Below are 21,652 nucleotides of genomic sequence, written 5' to 3' on the forward strand. Positions count from 1 at the left end.
ATATTTTAAAGAAAATATATTTGAAAGTCCTCTTTAGTGAATGCTTCTCTCCTGATCCCACTCCCACTGCCATACACACAAAGTGCATTTAAGATCACAATTCTGGGTTAGCTAAGAAATTTAGACTTACTAGTAAATGCAGCGATCAGAATTCCACTCAATAATATACTACTGCACATAAATATTCCATGACATGGCAGACATATCATTAATAAATGTTTTATTAATAGAATATTAAAATAAAAGATCGGTAAAGAGAAAGGCCCTGAGGAAGCAAGAGTTAGAAAGGAAGAAGGAAAGAAATGATGGAAGTAAGAAAGTAAAACAAAAGAGGAAGTTAAAGAGAGAAAAATGTATACTCAAGTATCAAATATTCTAAAAATTTTGTAAAACTTTGCGTATTTAGCATTTGGAATTGCCATTAAAAACCTAAAAAAGCAAGAACGTAAATTATTTTCAGAAATTTTTTTTTCATGAGAACTAATTGTTAAATGAAGCATTCACTCTTTAAAAACACTATGTTCAGTATGTGTCATGAGAAAGCAATTCATAGAAGAAGCTCATTTGCAGAAGTTGAGATCTCTAACAGACATATTTTGTGCTTATATTGTAATTGTTTTTGCTCCTTTTAATTAAGGAAGGATTGGTTATTTATGGCTATGACTTTTTCCCTGTTCTGCTTTATTTTAATCTTTCAAAATTAAGAATGAAAATTTCCTTAAAAATGTAGTGAATATTTGCTTTTAAAAGTAATCATGTTCTGAATTTGCAGCAAACCTTCTCATAATTGACTTAAAAAATTAACTAAGTATACCCTGTTATTATCTTTGGAGTAATTCTAATTACTCATGTACTACAAATACATTATAATAATTATTATTTGAAAGGAGCTTGTAAAATCTGATGCCACTACAGGAGTCCAAATATAGAGAATTGGAAGGAAATATGATTAAAAGCTAAATCTTTCATACAAGTATAAGTAAACACATTCAAGACAATAACACAATGATCTTTATAATTTCTATCACATTTTAAGATGTTCATGTAAGTTACTTAAATTAAAATCCTTAAGTAGATGTTGGTTATTCACTTTAAACATATTTTCCTTGAGTATATTTACTTAATATTTTTGTCATCTTTCCAGTGGCAATTTACAACTAAAAATCCATTTAATCACTTTCTGCATGCCTTACATTTTATTGTTACTTTACAATTACTTTAAATATCCCGAACAATAATTAAATGTATGAGACGATTAAAATATTGCTTATATAAAAACAAGTAAATACTGGAACAGACTCATTCAGTCATCTCTTAATTTCATTCTGGGTAGATAAAATTTATTTTTTGACCTCATTAACCTATTCCTTGGTACTAGTCACTGGTCCCCTTTCCACACTTCCCAAACTACTTGCCCTCAAGTACCGTTTTCACAGTCTTAGTAACAGATGTCAACTTATTGCACCTTAGGGGAATGTTCTTAAAATCTTTCATTCTAATATACAACTTTCTGAAGTTTTCTAGTTCTAATATATAGTAACAGAATTATATAAAAGTAAGGGACTTTAGAGATAATTTAGTACAGTCCTCAAGAGCCAATTAGGACAGAACAAAGCCTGAATCCCCTAGGAAGGTGCAGTTGTCCCAGTACCTTTCTGAATGTGTGCTTCTTCATGAATGTATCACACATAGTTCTATTGCTTTTCTTTTCTGTAATCTAAAATTTTTATTGTTTAAAGTATTACATGAGTCTCCGTTTCCCCCATTGACTTCTCCCCACCCCCCCTTACCCCCCAGCACATGCCCTCCCCCCCGCCACACACACACTGTCTGTGTCCATTAGGCTCATATGCATGCATACAAGTCCTTTGGTTGATCTCTTACTCCCTCACCCTCCTCCTTCCCTCATAGTTTGGAAAATCTGTTTGATGCTTCTATGACTCTGGTTCTATTTTTGTTCATCAGTTTATGTTGTTCATTATATTCCACAGGTGAGTGAGATCATGTGATATTTACCTTGCTCTGACTGACTTATTTCACTTAGCATAATGCTTTCCAGTTCCTCCATGCTGTTGTAAATGGTAAGAGTTCTTTCTTTTTTATAGCAGCGTGGTATTCCATTGTGTAGATGTACCACATTTTCTAATCCACTCATCTGCTGATGGGAACTTAGGCTGTTTCCAAATCTTAGCTATTGTAAATTGTGCTGCTATGAACATAGGGGTGCATACACTATCCTTTCTGATTGGTGTTTCTGTTTTCTTGGGATATATTCCTAGAAATTGAGGAAATTCCATATTGTTTTCCACGGTGGCTGCACCAGTCTGCATTCCCACCAGCAGTGCAAGAGGGTTCCTTTTTCTCCGCATCCTCTCCAGCACTTGTTTGTTGATTTGTTGATGATAGCCATTCTGACAGGTGTGAGATGCTGTTTTGATTTGCATCTCTCAGATGATTAGTGACTTTGAGCATGTTTTCATATGGCTTTTGGCCTTCTGTATGTCCTCTTTTGAAAAGTGTCTATTTAGGTCCTTTGCCCCTTTTTTGATTGGATTGTTTATCTTCCTTTTGTTAAGTTGTATTAGTTCCCTATTTTCTTTGTCTTTTTTTTTCATCTCTCTCTCTCTCTTATAGAGATAAGAAAATGTTGTTTTTTTTTAAATTTCCATATTTGAAGCATAGTTTTGTTTTCAGTTTCATCCCCTTAGGCTTTTGAATAATATTATGCCTGCTTTAATTGAATCCATAGCCCCAAACAATATGATCACTGAAGTGAACTGCATATTGGTGTCTATTAAACAACATATGACACAGACTTTGGTAGAATTTTATAAGAATTTTTGTAACACGCTCTATATATTTCTACCTTGAACTTTTAAGTCTTTGCTGACATTTTGGCATGTTGTCATTAAGCAGAACAAAAGATGCCATGTGACATTTCCAAAAGAAGCATAAGATATGTGCTTTGATCAGCCTAAGTACAGGTTATACAGTTGGCTCTATTGTTATTGTAACTGCAGAAGGACCATCTGCCTCTAAAAGTCAGTTTTCATGCCCTACCCTGGTTTCTGAAATCAGTATTAGAATCACTTGGGGAATTGAGGAGCTTTTCGAATGTGTATGTGTGTGTACATCTATGTAATAAGCAGAGCAGAAAGGCATGGCACTTATCATTTACACATTTACATAAAATCAATAGTTGTCAGAGAAAATCAAACATTGCAAATTACCTGGATGTAATATGGCCTAGACGTGTTGGAGTGATGTACCCAGAAAATTTAATATTTGGAAAAGAAATGGACAAATTATATATAAGAAAGCTGAAAAGAAAGGTTTATGTAGAAAATTGATGTAATGAGAGAAGAGAAAATTCCCTCAAAAGCAAAAATACTTCCCCCCCTCAATTTTGCTCCTATTTAACGGAATCTTAAGAAAAAAATTGGATATATATGCCCACAAAGCAGATCTGCTTCCTCAAACAATTTCTTGAACACTGCAGAACATCAAATTTATTAATTATTTTCCTCACAGGAAAAATAAACAAGTGTATTCATTTCAACAGAGTCCCTGAAAACTCATGAGTAGATCCAGTGCAAAATTATATTACTCTCCAGGAATATAGCACCTATCAGTATGTATGCATTTTGATGGAAAACAATGTATTGAATGCTATAAAAATTCTTGAATAAACTTTTTAATGAAAGAAGTTTTAACCAATTTGGTAAAATTTAGGCTTAATTTTAATTGCTCCCCCCCCTCTTTTTTTTTATACAAGTAAGTCCTGATGGCTGTAGGTGGGACATGGGGATATGTGAATAATAAGCCTTTTGGATAGTTGGCCAGTTCAGTTCGCTGTTTGTTTACAAGTTCAAGCAGTCAGGAAAGCAGTCAGGAATCAGCTGGCATGGCATCCCCTCTTTCCTTGCTGTCAAGGCCCTTCAAGCCTCACTGGGATAAGAAACCTCACATATACTGAGAGGATTGCTAAAGGCTATGAAATGCTTCTGGCATACCCCATCTTTCATAGAACAATTTGATATATTAGACATAATAAATATTGCATAACCGTCAGGATTTTGGCAGTGGAAGGGGAAGCTGAGAACTTTCACTGTTTTCATTACTAAATGATTTTTATTTTTAACCCTGTAATCTCCAACTCCATTTAGCTCGACGATACAGTTAAACCATGAGAATAAAGAGGGAGAGTGTTGACATTTTACAGGAAAATACATGAAGTCTGATCTATATTATGCAGCCCTCATAGCAAACACTAAGAGAAGATTCTGTTTACGAATGATGATAAGCACTGCCAGCTTTCTCATTTTCTCCTGGTGCTCAAAGCATGTTTTTCTCCAGAACAAGTTTCTGCTGCAGCGACTCCCTCTAGCAGTTCCGTGAACCGAGGAAAAGGGAACGGAACACCAAACACATCCTTCCCAGTAAACAAATGGAGGGAAAAGCAGGAAAGTTTGACCACGAAGATCAAAAGGATCAGGGGACTGTTTTGGAGTGGCTGAACAGACTCATTCTGTTCCCCAGTCGCTTCCCACCCCCGCCCAGCCTCTCCTCTCCCGGCGGCACCGCCTCCTCCCTCCTCGCCTCTTCCTACGGGAGCTGCTGTGCCCGCGGAGGGCTTCGGATGCTCGGACCGGCAGTCCCAGGGAAAGCAGAGGCTGTTGCGACACCCAAAGCATTCAGTTTCTTCAGGACTGCTTGTGAATGGCGCGTGAAGTCCAATGATGCCCACGCTGATCAGAAGTCTGGAATTTCTCGCCCGGAATGCCTCAGCTGACCCCAGCAGAAGCCAAGTCACAGGGGTGGCCCCGCACCTCTCCCTGAGTTGATATGCAAAATAGTTACGTCAGCTGTGGGGGCGGGGCACGCCCGGTTGAGTGGCAGCAGCTCTTGCTTAGGGAGGAGGTGCTAGAATCAGCCTGGTTCAGTGACTGAGACAAACCTGGAGGTGAGAGGAACTGGTGCTGTCCGCTGTGCTGGGGGTGCTGAACCTGGGACGCGAGCAGACCAGTTGCTCAGGCATCTGGAGACAACGCCCTCTTGCACCCTCTGTGCCCTGCCGGACCGCTTTGCCAGCAGGACTATATCAACTTGACAAAGGAGTGTGGTAGCGGACGTGGGAGAGAGTCCTCTCTTTGCCACCTGGGCGCTCATTCAGGCGTGACTTTGGAGATTTCTGTAGTTTTAGACCAAACTATTTTCATCTTTTCCCAGCTAAGAGGATCTTTTTAGTTTTTTTAATTATTATTTTTATTGTGATTTCTATTTCCACACCTTTTAGGGATCTTTCTGGGAGACTTTTTTTGACTGTTAAAATAAGGTAAGCAAAATATTGTTATAAATTATTATAAAGGGGGGGGGGGTTCAGACTGCCATACAAAATTTAAAAGCAAGTTATGATTATTTTTATAATTTGAAATGGTACTTTTGGCAATGATTGCAATAATTATTTAAATGGTTTTTATCATTATTATTAAAAGAACATCTATTGGTAATTATGCACTGGATTCTAGAGGGGAAATTGAGGGCTTTGCCTTTTGTGTGAAGTTAATGTCATCATGTTACATCCTGCTTTATAAATATAAACATTTGTAGAGCAACACTTCCAGCATGGCTCAAGGAGCAGGAACAATTCAATGCAAGCCCCAAGATATGTTAATAAATTACAGTAAATAAATCAACCAACAAGTTGTTTAAAACAAATGTATTCTTAAAGACATATGTGAGTGGACTAATTTCTGATTTATTAATATTACCTCTGGTATCTAAAGCATAGACTACAAAGTGCAGAGCTCTCTTAACGTGTTTGGAGGGGAGGTGCTAGGAATAGGAGCATTTATACCATGCTGGGCTTATTTAGATGTATTGTTATGCAGCAGATCCAAATAAAACTTGTGAAACTCAGTCTCTGAAAATGCTATACCCCAAGGTCATGTGCATTTCCAAGTTGGGGGCTGTTTGTTCTGCTGTAGACTAGTAAATGTCATCCCCTCCCACCCCCTCAGGTTAGAGTTGGATGTAAATGGGAAGCTCTGATTTAATAATACAGTTTTAGCTTGTATTATAGTTGCTATTGCTGTTGGTAATTGAATGGAACTCAGAAGTGTGGGTTGAGAAAATGTCTCGCTATTTTAGCAATGTTTAACCTCTTGCATGCTTAACAGAGAGCTTTTCTCTACTTAGAAGATTTTCTTTTGAAGCTATTTTCCTTTTGTCAATTGGCAGTGTGTTTTGAGTGTGTTTGGAGAAAGAATTCAGTACAGAAAACCACCAAATAGTACTTCTCACAGTGAATGATTATTAAATGATAGAAGTTAGCTGGTGCTGTGTGTTTTTCATTACTGTTCAGACTTTGAAACACATGATGGCTTGTTTGATAGATAGAATTATGATCTTTCATTTATGACATTTAGTGACATCAGATTAAGTGTAAATGATGGCTGGGAAATGATTGGGGTAGGGGTTTCTTTGCGTTTCATGGGAGAGAGTTCACGTTGCAACCAGTGTGCTATATTTATAGGAATGGGTAAAATAAAAGCTGTTGCAGAGTTAGTAATTATTGCTTAACTGACTAAGGCAGTTTCAGCAATTAAAGATTACACTGAGTTTAAGTATTTTTATATTTTTAATTATAAAAATTTCTACTCTAGTTGCATTATACTTACAGGGATGAACTTTAGCTTTAGAGTTTATAATTTAAAATAATTCCTCTGGATAGAGATTTTTTATTTTATTTACAGCACAGTCCTACACAAGAGTGATTTTTACAAGGAATGAATATTATTGCAAACACTAGAGGTCAAATGTAAATCCCTTTAAGGTTTTTTCATGTTTTGCCCTAAGCAGATGTTCTTTGTAGGATTTATGCCAGTCATGTGATCTTACATTAAATATTGCTACAAATTTTTAAAAACAAGGCAGGTAGAGGAGCAAAACATGGTATGTGCAACACTGAGCCATGAAGATGATACCAAACAGACTTCTATAAATTTATGTAGCATCATTCTTCTGTACATTTTTCATTTTGTCTTTAAAACTAATTATCTTGGTATATATATTTAGACTGTGGAATTTCAAACAGAATCGTGGCTTCTTTTAATTTTAGTTTTATTTTCTTATATTGAAACATCAACATATATTTTACTTTGTAACTTACTTGAAAGGCAGTAACACACACACACACACACACACACACACACACACACACACACTATATTCACCCAACTGTATGGGTATCTCATTGACTTCTTTTTGCATAAAGTTTTCCAAGATGTATGTCTTTGTTTGAGTATGAATGGTTATCTTGAACAACCAATACCTGGAATTCTTTCAGATGAAGTTTCATATTGTCAGAGTTTGATGCTTAAATGCTGAAAGCAAAATATTTGACTGGCAATAATGAAATCAGCCAAAGGTAGATTCAATTAAATTGAATTTTTGTAACATATTTGGCCTTTGTATCTTATTTCTGAAGAGATAAAATTAGTTTACCATAATTAGCCCAAATTTAGCATATAGGAAATACTCTTTGGAAACAGCATATGATTCCTACTGTAAACAAATAAAATTACCATCTTTGAAGACACCTATGAAATATATTCAAATATGGCCCTTCATTAGTTCTTTGTGCCACAAAAATGACCATGTTTTGGAGTTATAAGCTGTCCATGTAAAATTCAAAGGAATGTTCAATCCAGTAATGGATAGCCTGCTAAAGCACTAATTCATTTCCTTACATAGGCACTGCAAGTATATATAGCACTTTTTACTTCAAGATGATGAACTTTTACAAAGTGCATAGAAAAATTACTGAAATAATTCAATTATGTTATATGACATGCTCAAGTTGTATTTCTTAGTTGTTTCTCAGTTTCTTAAAGCACATTGAGCTAGACAAAAGTAAAATTAAAAAATATGGCTGGACAGATGTCTTTCTTTCTTACAAATAAGATAACTGTGTTTGGTGGGATTTAATCTAAAGTTGAAACAGTTCGGGTTATAAGTTATCAAGGCTACATATTTATTTCTTTTTTATGTACTAACATGTACAATAGAGAAATACAGAAAATAATAATAAGCCTAAAATATGCTAAAAAGTTTGAGTGAATTGACTTTTTAAAAGTAACATTAAATTACATTCAGGAAATTATGCAAATAATAGTTTATTGACAATTTTCTTTTCTTAATGCTCATTTATCAATGCGACCAAAGACCCTGAATAGTAGGTTCCTATTCGTTGTTCATATTTGCTCAAAATCACCATACTAACTTTAATATTTTTATTACTTAATATATTACCAAGTTCAAAAGACCCTTATGAATAAATAGGTTAGAAAAAAGTACTTCCTGTTGTTAATATCATTGTAATAGCTCTTTGAACAATTATCCTTTGCCAAACAGACTTAATCACTTCTGCTTCAACACCTCCACTGTCCTTTGGGTATAGTCTACTTGAGGTGAGCTGTAGAATCCCTAGTGGAATACCCTAACTTTTCCATCAAATAGGTCACCACAACAAAACAATTAATCCCTTTGAGCTTTAATCACCTTGATATCAAGGAAGTTAATATTATTATAATGGATGAGATAGTGTTTTTGGTAAATTCAGAATTCCAGGATTCCAATGGGTTTTCTGAAAGAGGAATTAAACAATAGTATAAGCATGAAGGTGTATGCATGTGTGAGTATAATTTTGGTAGATTCTCCTCTACCAATAACATGCAATGAGAATGATGTGGAATATTTAAGTTCAACAATTGCTGCTTAATATAACAATACTTTACATAATAAGCTATCATACAATATATACATTTTAGTAGCAAATATGTCATCAAATTATTGTTATTTTTTATTTAGGCTAGTATGCTTGAGCGTGCACAATTTTTTGGCATGCAAGTAGCATTCAGGAGCTCTCATGCTGATTGACGAGGGAAGGGGCAATTAGAAATGAAAATTTGCCAGGAATTAGAAAGAAAATAGATGTGTACATAACAAAGAGTTTAGAGTACTACACTGATTCTGAGAAAATATGAATTCTGAAAGTTATTCTCTAAAAGAGACATTTCAGGTTTACTTCCTACACCTCTTTGGGTAATAAGCCATATAACTTCTAAGGGACAAAGCCTGGATATTTCTACACCTAAAACATTTTTATTTCGAAGAAGAACAGCTTAACTCTGAACTCTCTTTATTTAAAACCAAGTAATTAATATTAATTTAATGTGAGTTTTGATATCAAATTATGTAAATCTCTAAAGCAAAGTGGTCGCTTAGTGAGTTCATTTGAATGTCAATACAGAGAATATTTTTCCAACTCATAACTAGTTCTTAGCATTGCCAGCAATTCTCAAGCACAATGCAAAAGATTTGAAAATACTTTTTAATTAAGTTTTATTTATATATGTTCATTGTAATTGACAGTTAAGAGAAAGTTACTTTAGTGACATATTTTCTCTGTGTATCACCAAGGTAGTAATTAAAATATTCATACAATAGCAATTAAAACATACAAACCTGAACTATGTTCCCCAAAGATGATGATGAAATGGAAGTAATTTACCTTACATGGTTGGACCACTTCCGCGGAACACATTAGATAGTGTTTTAATGACCACCAGGGACTTATTTTTCCTAATTTCTAAAATCCCAAAAGTGAAGGTTCTTGCTCTCATGCAGAGACAAATGCCCCCTTGCACTCTATGGTAATGTGGCCCTTTTTCTCAAAGCCACCATAATTGCTGTGACCTTGGTGTCAACCAGACTCTGCACTGCCCCATTGAGGTTTCAGAAGGTGGTCCCATTCAACTTTCTAAAGAAAGAGAGTCAGTGTGTTGTTACTATTAAACACGTTTGAGGTTTCATGATAGAATGCCATAGATATTTAAGCATAAGGTCTTTGAGTGTTGATTTGCTTATACATTTAAGACGAGGAAGAAGACAGAAAAAATCCCATCTAAAGTATTACTATTTATTCATATTAGGCCATTTCATCCATATTAAGTCATTTAACATTTACATAACCATGTAAAATTAATATTATCTTCATTTTAGATATAAGAAAACAGAAACTCGGATCAAAGCTCTCCACCTCTCTAGCCCATGGTCACACAACCAGGAATAGGTGAATTAATCAATTAAGCCAGGTTCAATCCTCTTTAACCAACCCTGCTCTAGAACCTCTGTTTGGGTCAAATAGTCAATTGTGTGTGTCTTAAAACTTTATTTTTGGTGATACTATTTTTACTAAATGTGAATATTCCAAAATCTTTTCCTTAATTATTGTTGCATTAAAATTATTTAATAGCATATATCCTTTAGAGTGCATAATTCCAAAGTTTTAAGACATTTTTCCACTCTAGCAGGTTTGGCTTAGTGGATAGAGTATAGACCTGCAGACTGATGGGTCCTGAGTTCAATTCAGGTCAAGGGCATATATCTCGGTTTGCCAGTTCTCGAGCCCCAATCCTGGTTGGGGCATGTTCAGGAGGCAACCAATCAATGCGTCTCTCTCACATCAATGCTCCTCTCTCTACTCGGATGAGGAGTAACAAAAAAAGAAGAAAAAGTTTTTCCTCCGTATTTAATGTTAGAGAGGTGTTATTTTATTTGATCTCATAGGCCAGCGGTTCTCAACCTGTGGGTCGCGACCCACATGGGGATTGAACGACCCTTTCCCAGGGGTCGCCTAAGACCATCGGAAAACACATATATAATTACATATTGTTTTTGTGATTAATCACTATGCTTTAATTATGTTCAATTTGTAACAATGAAATTGGGGATCACCACAACATGAGGAACTGTATTAAAGGGTCGTGGCATTAGGAAGGTTGAGAACCACTGTCATAGGCTATTCAAAATATTAGCAACAGACAATATTTATCTTTGTATTTCAAATAGAATGAAAAACAATATAATAGAGTAGTTAAAGTGTCTTAAGAGTTTTATGTGTTTGTTTTCGTATAGTATTTAGTCTGACTGAGTAGAACAGGTGAGCCCTGGTGGCAGTAATTATAACACAGCTCCTGGGTGAGCCACAGAGTTGCATCACATCCCCTAGTGAATCCTCATTATCCAAGTTTTGGGTTGTCCTTATTAAATGAATCCCAAAGGACATAGAAAAGTTTGATTTGTGGAGAAAGTTTATAGGGCTTTTATTAACAGGGTGTCCCCCCCTAAATGTATATGCACTTTGAATGATTATAAAGTCAGCTTTTATTGACATACAGTTTATTGTGATAATTGAGTTATCAGCTGTTAAAATGTGTACTCATTTTTGGGACACCCTATATTTTATATTTTGGTTAGCAATACTCTGTTTTTACTTTTGAAATGAACTCTGATATAAACATTTTTTATTGAATTTATTGGGGTGACACTGGTTAACAGTTATATAGGTTTCAGGTGAACAGTTCTACAACACATCATCTATATTGTGTGTTGACCACCCCAAGTCGTTTCCTTCCGTCACCATTTATACCCTCTATACCCTCCTCCAACTCCTGTGACCCCTTTCATCCCCAGCAAGCACCTCACCGTTGTCTTTGTCTATGAGTTTGAGTTTTTACTCTCTCTTTTATTTCTTTTTTTACAATATATTTTTCTGATATATCTCCTATGGCAAGGGGAACAAAAGGAAAAATAAACAAATGGGACTACATCAAACTAAAAAGCTTCTGCACAGCAAAAGAAACCATCAACAAAATGAAAAGGGAACTCACTGTATGGGAGAGCATATTATTCACCAATGATACATCTAAGAAGGTGTTAATATCCAAAATTTACAAAGAACTTATAAAAACGACATCAAAAAATCCCAACAAACAATCCAATTAAAAAACGGGCAAAGGACCTAAGCAGACACTTCTCCAAAGTGGTATAAACATTTTTAATCTTGAATTTTCTGCACCACTTTGTATACATTTCATTTAACTCAGAGTTCCTCATTCTCTGTGGAGCCCTGCAGGAAGTCCATTCACTCCAACAGCTACAATTACTCTCTCTTCACAGATATCTTCCAATTCTATAGCTCTGGCCCAGATTTGAACTCCATTAATGTATTTACAAAGGTCTGCTAGACATTTTAACTCTGATTTGATGGTGATAGCACAAACTCCATGAATTCATCTTATCCCTGACATGGCCCCCAATTCTAATTTTTCTGCCCATCATTTTATGACACACTCTTTTTTATTTACCCAGGTCTAAAAATTCATAGGTGTTTGAAACCTACATCATGCTTACTATACTATATATAATAAGTCCCAAAGTTCTGACATTCATCCCTTTATAATGTCGCTTTAGCTAATTCGTTATTTCTATACTCTTCTCCTATAAGTTTACCTTGACTCCGACTGTTCTAGCTCAGCCAGAATTATTTCCACATTCTCTACATTGATCTCCCTAGCTCTTGTTTCTTCTGCTGTAATAATAAATGATAATAATAGCCACTAAAGTTTTGATGATTCATAATATGCCATGAAAGGTGTTCAGTATGTATAAACATTATTTTGTTTTATTTGCACAGCACCTTATGAGGTTGAGAGACCAAATCTTAAGAGTTATGTTGCCCACAGAGCTGGGACTCAGACCAAGCTCTGTCTGAAACCAGCTGCATGATCATAATTATTATGCTCTGCTGATACAGACTTCGAACCTCTTGTAAATTCCTCTTGATTAAAGTAAGCTTTCAAATGTCACTGTGTTCAGAAATCATCAGTGGCTCTTTAATTTTTACTGTAAGTTGAAATTCTCTGCTTGTTCTTAAGATCATTCTAATTGATCCTACACCTTGCAAATAATCAATCTGATTTTTAAATTTCTCATTTGTGCAATGCACAAAAGTAAAACACAGATGGGTCAAAATATTAAGTATGATTCGTCCTTTCTATACAATCACAATGCCCTATCTGGACTGTCATGTCTGCAAGAATTCGGCCTACGCTCCACTCCTCTGTGTCCCGCCATGTTTTCTCATAAGATCACAATGTGCTCATATGTACTTTTCAGAGTCTATACTTTTGTTTCAATAAATGGTATGTCAATGTCATTGTGGACGACACTAAAATGTCCATTCTTTACATGTGTCTATTTCTTTTTTATTTTTGCATAAGAGTCAGTGTAACTTTAGTGGCTTAAACATTTATTAGCTCATAATTTTCATGGATCACAAGTCTGGATACAGATTAGCTAGGTCCTCTGCTCAGGATCTAACATCAATTTTCAGCCAGTGCTGGGATCTTCTTTGAGACTCAAGGTCCTCCAAGATCACTGGCTTTTGGCAGGATGTCTTTCTTTGCAGCCCAGAATTCATGGAAGAATGTTTCTTCAAGGTCAGATAATAATCTCACTGACTCCTTCAGTTTCTGACCTCTAGATCAGCCTCTGAAAGACTCACCTCATTAGGTCAAGTCCAGTTCAGATATTTTGAATGTACATAAAGTCAACTGATTTGGAACCTTAATTATATCTTAAAATCTCTCCTCTTTATTATACAACATTACATAACCACAAGAGCAATATTACATCACCTAGTAGTAATATTCTATTGGTCAAAGGAAAGTTAAAGGGTCTGCCTATAGATAAGGTAAGTGTGGATCACTGAGATTCAGGTTAGAATTCTGCCTGCATACCTGGTTCAAATTCTACTTGAACCTCAGAGTCTGTCTTCACTGCTATAGTGCCAATGAACTCATTTCTTTCCTCTGTAGCATTAATGACCTGAACTATGCAGTGGACAATCTGGATTTTTAAAAATGTGTCTTAGGCTGTTTTTCCTAATTAATCTTAAACTCCCTTTAAAGGAAAAGGCCTAGGAATTCCTTTCTTGCATACAAAACTTTGTGATTTAGAATTTATTCACATTCATATTATTTAATTCTCATTGAAGTTTTTTATTATTTTTTGTTTGCTTCTATCATGCAGTGTTTTATACATGTAAGAATTTAGTAGATATGTGCTTGTGGATTGATTAATGTTTCTAGATTTTTGATTTTGTTAATCTATTCAGATTTTACATTTTTTTTTTTTGGTTTCTGACTAATTGCAAACCATGCAAAGGAATTTTATTATCTTACTAGTGGCCCAGTGCATGAAATTTGTGCACATTAAAAGGGAATTAATTAGAGGAAATATTTTAATATTGCTATTTGCCCTTTCTCTATAATAGAAATGTCAGAGATGAAAGAAAATTAGTAAAATTTACATGAAAATTTACCTCCTGACAGAGTCTGGGGTGTGCTGCAGGATCCAGAGTCAAGTCCCCGTCCACCTGCGCGTGCCTTGAAATCACATGAGACCCAGACCCGGCTGGCCCCACCCCCGTCAAGCCCTGCCATGCGGGGGGCACAGCCTCAGGTCCCCTGGCCCAGTGCTGTGATGGGGGCGCGGCCTCAAGTCCTCCAGCCTGGGGTGGGGGTGCAGCCTGAGGTCCTCCATCAAGCCCCACCAGGCAGGGGGCACAGCCTGAGGTCCCCCGTCAAGCCCTGCTGGGCAGGGGCGTGTGGCCTGAGGTCCTCCGTCAAGCCCCACTGGGTGGGGGGTGCAGACTCAGGTCTCCCACCCCGGCGCCACACATACTCAGGGCCCTGTTGATCACTCATTACGGCTCGTTACAGGAACCCGGCTTCTGCTGTGGGTGCAGCCATCTTGTGTTTCGGGAACCCAGCATCTACTGTGGGCACAGCCATCTTGTGACAGTGTTAGGGTTAATTTGCATATTACCTCTTTATTATATAGGAGGATTTCATGCAACATGGAATATTTTCATGCAAATCAGGAATTTATATTTAATGTTATGCTTTATAAATGATAAAGAAGTTATACAGAAGGTGACATGTTATTTATTTTAATTATTTAGAAAGCACATGAAATTTATTTTATATTTACTTTGAAAGAAAAACCACATTTTAAAAGAATGTCATCTTCAAAAGAAGATTTTATATATATAATAATAATAATAATTTTGTTCTTGTTTATTTAAAACCTGAAAAACTTAACAAATGTATAAATTCAAATTTTCATTTTATTGAACAATATTTAAAATTATTAAGTTCTTATTTATTATAAAATAGAGTATTAATTCAATGAGTTTTAAGTACCTTCTATGTTGCAGGTGCCCTATTAGGTGATGGGAGTTGAGCAGTAATGATAGACAACGTTACCTCTCTATTCTTTCTGTGTGAAAAGACAGACAATAAACAATCAATAAAGCAAAGGGTAATATCTGACATTGATATGTGTTATGATGAAAAGTAGAACAGGTAAAGAATTACTAAAGGATAAGAGTGCTACTAAAGAGTCAGGTTATACCCTGGCAGGTTTGGCTCAGTGGATAGAGCGTCAGCCTGTAGACTCAAGGGTCCCAGGTTCGATTTCGGTCAAGGGCATGCAGGAGGCAGTTGATCCATGTTTCTCTCTCATCGATGTTTCTGACTCTCTATCATTCTCCCTTCCTTTCTGTAAAAAATCAATAAAATATATCTTTTTTTAAAAAGAAGGAGCAATATTAAATTCAGTATCCAAAATGAAGAATTTAAAAAAAAGAGTCAGATTATCTTAGGTGCCAACTTTGTCACTCTGAAGGACCCATTAAGTAATTTCTGATAAGTTAACATTACTTATGGCTATTGAGAATAATGCTGCAGTAAACATGGGAATGAAAATATCTCTTTGAGATTCTGCCTCGATTCTTTTAGATAGATAGCCAGAAGTGGGATTGATTGGTCATACACTAGTTTTCTTTGTATTTTTTTAAGGAACATTCATACTGTTTTCTACAGTGACTGTATCAATTTACATTTTTATCAACACAGCACTAGGGATCCAATTTTCCTACATTCTCAGCAACACATTATCTTTTTTTTAATGATAGCCATCCTCACAGGTGTGAGTTAACATCTCAGTGTGGTTTTGCTTTGCATTTCACTTATGATTAGTAATGTTGAGCAACTTTTCATATACCTCTTGGCCATCTGTATGTGTTGTTTAGAGTAATTTTCTTGTTTTTTTAATTATTGGCAAAAATGGAAAGGCTTCCATCATGACAAAAGATGATTAGTTGTGATTTTCTCATTAAAGAATATAAGCTTCCCTCTTTTAAAAAAATATATTTTGTTGCCCTAGCCCAGTGGTCGGCAAACTGCGGCTCACGAGCCACATGGGGGTCTTTGGCCCCTTGAGTGTGGCTCTTCCACAGAATACCACGTGCGGGCACGCATGTACAGTGCGATTGAAACTTGTGGCCCATGTGCAGAAGTCGGTTTTTTGTGGAAGAGCCACACTCAAGGGCCAAAGAGCTGCATGTGGCTCGTGAGCCGCAGTTTGCTGACCACTGCTAGCCGGTTTGGCTCAGTGGATAGAGCATCAGCCTGTGTACTGAAGGGTCACGGGTTCGATTCTGGTGAAGGACACATGCCTGGGTTGTGGGCTCGATCCCCAGTGGGAAGTGTGCAGGAGGCAGCGGATCAATGATTCTCTCTCATAATTGATGTTTCTATCTCTCTCTGCCTCTCCCTTTCTGTCTGAAATCAATAAAAATATATTTTATATATATATAAAAATATATTTTATATATATATCTATATATCTATATCTATCTATCTATCTATCTATATATAAATATATATAATTGATTTCAGAGAGGAAGGGAGACAGAGAGAGAGATAGAAACATCAATGATGAGAGGGAATCACTGATTGGCTGTCTCCTGCATGCCCCACACTGGGGATCAAGCCCATAACCTAGGCCCTGACCAGGAATCGAACCATGACCTTCTGGTTCATAGATCGATGCTCAAGCACTGAGCTATACAGGCCAGGCTGGCTTCCCACTTTGTTTGCCACACCATGTGTTTAATCTATGTTATTTAGATTAGATTAAATTAATTTTCATTTTTAAGCACAGTATACCAAGCATGTTGCAACTAAATACCAGGACTTCAAGCTAATTTCCAAAAATTAGTTTTTATCTTTGTGCATTGTATGGTTTATTTGTTCAGATCTTCACATTCTTTCATATAAAACTTAAGTGCTCTAAAATCTGTTACTTTGAGGGAGTGATCCAGTGAGCTGGCATTTATATCAAATGATCCATTATCCCAGACACTGTGGCATTGTTAGGGAATGAGAAATGCTTAGAATGCCTTTTGGGTTTGTGCACATGCTTGAGAAACCACAATGTTTATTAGTTATTATGTAATTACACCCTTTTTACAAAAACTGACATCATGGGACCATCTAAGGCAGAATCAAAAGAAAATGAATATGATAAAATATATGCACAACTTTAGAAAATAAATGCTATTAGATGCACAATATCTCAGTCCCTTGGCAGAGTCTCAAAAGTTAGCACATTTACAAAAAAGTAAGTCCTGAAGGAACTTGCACAGTGTGCCAGTGCTTTGCCTGAATTATTTTCTTTGGTGACATTTCTCATGAAGCCATAATTAATTGAGCTAAAAAAATTAAAAGGTGAAGGAGAAAATTTTCTAAAAAATGCTTTGCATGCTAAGTCTACATATTTATAGTTCATGACAACAAAATGTCCAATAAATACCATCTACAACTCTTTATACTTTTGTTTGGCAAATGTCTCATTTCTCTCTGTGTCCTGAGGCCTGAGGAAGGTGAAAGGCTTTCATTGAGTTTGTTTCCCTGTCTTTGCACAAATTGTGCAACTTAATTGATAATGTCTGGAGTAGAACTGTGTGCCCAGCTGTGAAAACTGCTCTCGATGCTAGCACTCGACTGGACATCTCATTAATTACATGTTTTGTTGAACATCTCAGTTAGGTTAAAAATCAGTAGAGGGAGCTCAAGAGGGCATTAAGGATATGGTGATACTAGCTTTCTAATGTCACCATGCTTCCCTTCAAAAGCAGTCTTATTTCTGTAGAGGAAATAAAGATATTTTAAGTGCAAGATAAACTTTTTATAAGTTTGGAAATTCATGACTATTTAAATAGTTGAAGAAGCTTCACCATTTCTCTTTAAATTGTTTTGTCCTATTCATTTCAGAAGGTAAATTGGTTCCATTTATATAGATTGCTTAAACACTGTGAAGATCCCATTCTGTGATATTGAGGCTTTTACTGACTTAGTTTTTAGATCTTGATACAGGGTTCTTGATACAGGAAAGAAAACATGAAATAACATGCATATATGCATAACCAATGGACGCAGACAATAGAGTGGCGAAGGCCTGGGGTGGGGGGTGGGTTCGAGCTAGAAGGGGTCCATGAGGATAAAAGGGGAGATCTGTAATACTTTCAACAATAAAGATAAATTTTTAAAAAGTGGATATTTAGTATTCAAGAGACTTATATAAAACAACATTAGTCTTAAATTAAATATGTGATAGTTCTAAGATTATAACAGACCGTACTGTAAAATTATGTTGGTTAGCTTAAACATATTGGACTTAAACATAGGTTTTTGTTTTATCCCAGCCACTGTAGCAACATTCTTCCAAATGTTTAAAAATTAGCACAGCCGTAACCTGTTTGGCTCAGTGGATAGAGCATCGGCCTGTGGACTGAAGGGTCCCAGGTTCGATTCTGGTCAAGGGCATGTACGTTGGTTGTGGGCACATCCCCAGTGGGAGGTGTGCAGGAGGCGGCTGATCGATGTTTCTCTCTCATCGATGTTTCTAACTCTCTATCTCTCTCCCTTCCTCTCTGTAAAAAATCAATAAAATATATATTTAAAAAAATAAAAATAAAATAAAAATTAGCACAAAACTAAAGCCATCAGTCCTCAGAAACTCTTAATGTTTTCAGTTAGTAACTTCATACTATGAGCTATGTCTCATATTTTATATCCTATAAACCTGAAAACAACAACTATCTCTGTTCGTTTTTATTGGGATTCTGTTGCTTATTTTTCAGTCTTGCTGAAAATATAAAACATGTTAATTTAAACACTTAAAAAATCCTCACCCCAGGATATGTCTTCATTGATTTTAGAGAGAGAGAGAAAGGAGTATGTGTGTGTGTGTGTGTGTGTGTGTGTGTGTGTGTGTGTGTGTATATATATATATATATATATATATATATATATACACACACACATAGAGAGAGAGAGAGAGAGAGAGAGAGAGAGAGAGGGAGATTGATTGGTTGCCTCCCATATGCACCTGACTGGGCATTGAATCTGAAACCTAGATAGGCATATACCCTGATTGGGAATCAAATCCGCAATCTTTTGGTGTACAGGAGGACACTCCAACCAACTGAGCCAGAGAGTATCAAACATACCCTAAAGTTTCAGATGCAAACCTAATATGCTGTAAGAATGACCTGTGAAATTGCAACATTTTTTAAAAGAAAGCACTTTTATTACTAACTAGAGGCCCAGTGCACAAAATTCGTGCACTCGGGGGGGGGAGAGGAAATCCCTCAGCCTGGCCTGTGACCTCTCACAGCCCGGGATGTCCGACTGACGGCTTAGGACATCCTTAGTGCTGTTGTGAAGGCAGGAGAGGCTCCTGCCACCTCCGCTGCACTCAGCAGCTGTGAGCCCGGCTTCTGGCTGAGCTGCGCTACCCCTCTGGGAGCACACTGACCACCAAGGGGCGGCTCCTGTGTTGAGCATCTGCCCCCTGGTGGTCAGTCCACATCATAATGACCAGTCATTCGCCATCAGGTCTGTTTGCATATTAGCCTTTTATTATATAGGATAATGTCTTAACATTGATTTAACTAAATTAATATATTCTTTCCTTGCATAATCATTTTCCAATTTAATTGCCTTTTTATATAAGACACTTAAATTCAATAGTAGCATATGTGACTTATTATGATCATATTAAATTTGCATTTTAGTAAAATTTATACATTATTTACTATTGTTTGACATGCACTTTTTATATTAATGCTGAGCGATCTACAAATTTTTGAAATGTATATTTGAAATCCATTCAAATTTATTATTATAACATTTCCCAGAAGTTAAATTACTTAGTATGATCCCTGGATTGTTCTTAAGAGCAGAAATAGCTATTGTGGTATTATTTTCCATAATGATTACATCAGTCCACTTAAGCTAGTAATGTTTGAGATATTTGCCCATAGTGTTATGTGTTTTGATTTTGTTAATTTAACAAAGTCAAAACTGCACTTTCAGAATTTTATTTATATTAGCTTATTATTAAAAATGATGTTTTGTATGTTTCTTATAAATAATTCTATTATACATTTTCTTTGTATATCCTTTGACCATTAACCTAAGAGAACCTTCTTTGATTTTATATAGTCAAAGAAAATTAGATTCTACAAAATAGTAATAATTATTTATTGAGCAATTATGTCACTAAAACTTTGAAGAGCTTTTAAGATAGAACCCATGCTAAGCCCAAGGCTTCTGGAAAAGTTAAAGGCCACACTGTCACAGACAGGAAGGAATCACATATGGGCCTCCCAAGCTCAAGCATCAATGCTGCGTGTCTACATGTTTAATACCCTGTAATTTTAGTGTCATATTTTCCATGCAAGCTTTTTCTCAATTCTAAAGCCTTCAATAAAAGTACATACGGTTTGCCCCTGCTGGTTTGGCTTGGTGGATAGAGCATCGTCCTGCGGACTGAAGGGTCCCGGGTTTGATTACTGTCAAGGGCACATGCCTGAGTTGTGGGCTTGGTCCCCAGTAGGGGGTGTGCAGGAGGCAGCCAGAGCAATGATTCTCATTGATGTTTCTATCTCTCTCCCTCTCTGAAATCAATAAAAATATATTTTAAAAAATACATATGGCTTCTTAGAAAGCACTTGGGTTTCTCAAGTACTTGAGTATTTCTTTAATGTGACTCATTTTTGAGTATCTAAGATTCTAAACGAAGATATACTATTCCAAAGAAACCCTTGTTAGTCATTATTTTTAATTGAGAAATTCTAACTTGTTAGCTTAAGGCAAAAGCACCATAAGTGAAAACATTCCCTAATTTAGAGAGGAGATAAAACTAATTTTATTAGTGCAATTTTATCTCCTTGTTTTCCATGCATGTCTTATCACTAAATGGTCCAATATCAGAACTTCTATTTCTGAAAATCTCCAAAACTTTTACCTTTTACTTTAGAAACAGATATTGAACTGAACTACATATTGAAACTGACTTACAAATTAAGTAGAGTCATGAGGTAGCATTTTTTACCAGGAACAAAAATATTTTCAAAAAATAATCTTATTTTTCCTATTAATATTTAGATTTTTATATATTTATAACAATGTTAATATAAATATGTATACAAATTGAATGAATCTACATTGAATTTTTAGTGGCAGAAATCTTTATTATTACCTAATTTGATAAGGAGAAACTAAGATTAAACAATGCATGTATATCTCATTTCAATTACTTCACACTTCCAGATTTTTATGTATAATCTTGAGCAGATATATTTAGACACTTCATATTGGGGGTTTGTAATTATAATAACTTTTGAACACGAAACTCCATTTATGAGCTTCCTAACTATGATTAGATGGCTTATTATACAAACAAAAGGCTTTGATTTTTACTTTGCAATATTTTTCCTCACAAAAACTTGCATAGAGTAGCATCAAACATTCTTTTGTTTGTTTTCTTTTTATGTATATTCTTTTAAGGTTGAGTACTTCTAAAGAGTTTAATTCTTGTAATCATTATA

The 21,652-nt window shown here is 35.7% G+C and overlaps 1 protein-coding gene across 3 annotated transcripts in view; it reads left to right on the forward strand.

Moving 5' to 3' along the window:
• The first annotated feature begins 4,907 nt into the window (after positions 1–4,907).
• The window catches only part of FSTL5 (follistatin like 5), a 579,511-nt gene continuing 562,766 nt past the window's right edge, over positions 4,908–21,652 (forward strand). For all 3 annotated transcript variants that reach the window (XM_006081840.3, XM_023753401.1, XM_006081839.3), the window contains exon 1: positions 4,908–5,335. The gene's annotated coding sequence lies outside the window, so the exon portion shown is untranslated. The remainder of the gene's footprint in view (positions 5,336–21,652) is intronic.

This window comes from Myotis lucifugus, unplaced genomic scaffold (genome assembly GCF_000147115.1).
Source record: "Myotis lucifugus unplaced genomic scaffold, Myoluc2.0 scaffold_1, whole genome shotgun sequence".
Lineage (NCBI taxonomy): Eukaryota > Metazoa > Chordata > Mammalia > Chiroptera > Vespertilionidae > Myotis > Myotis lucifugus.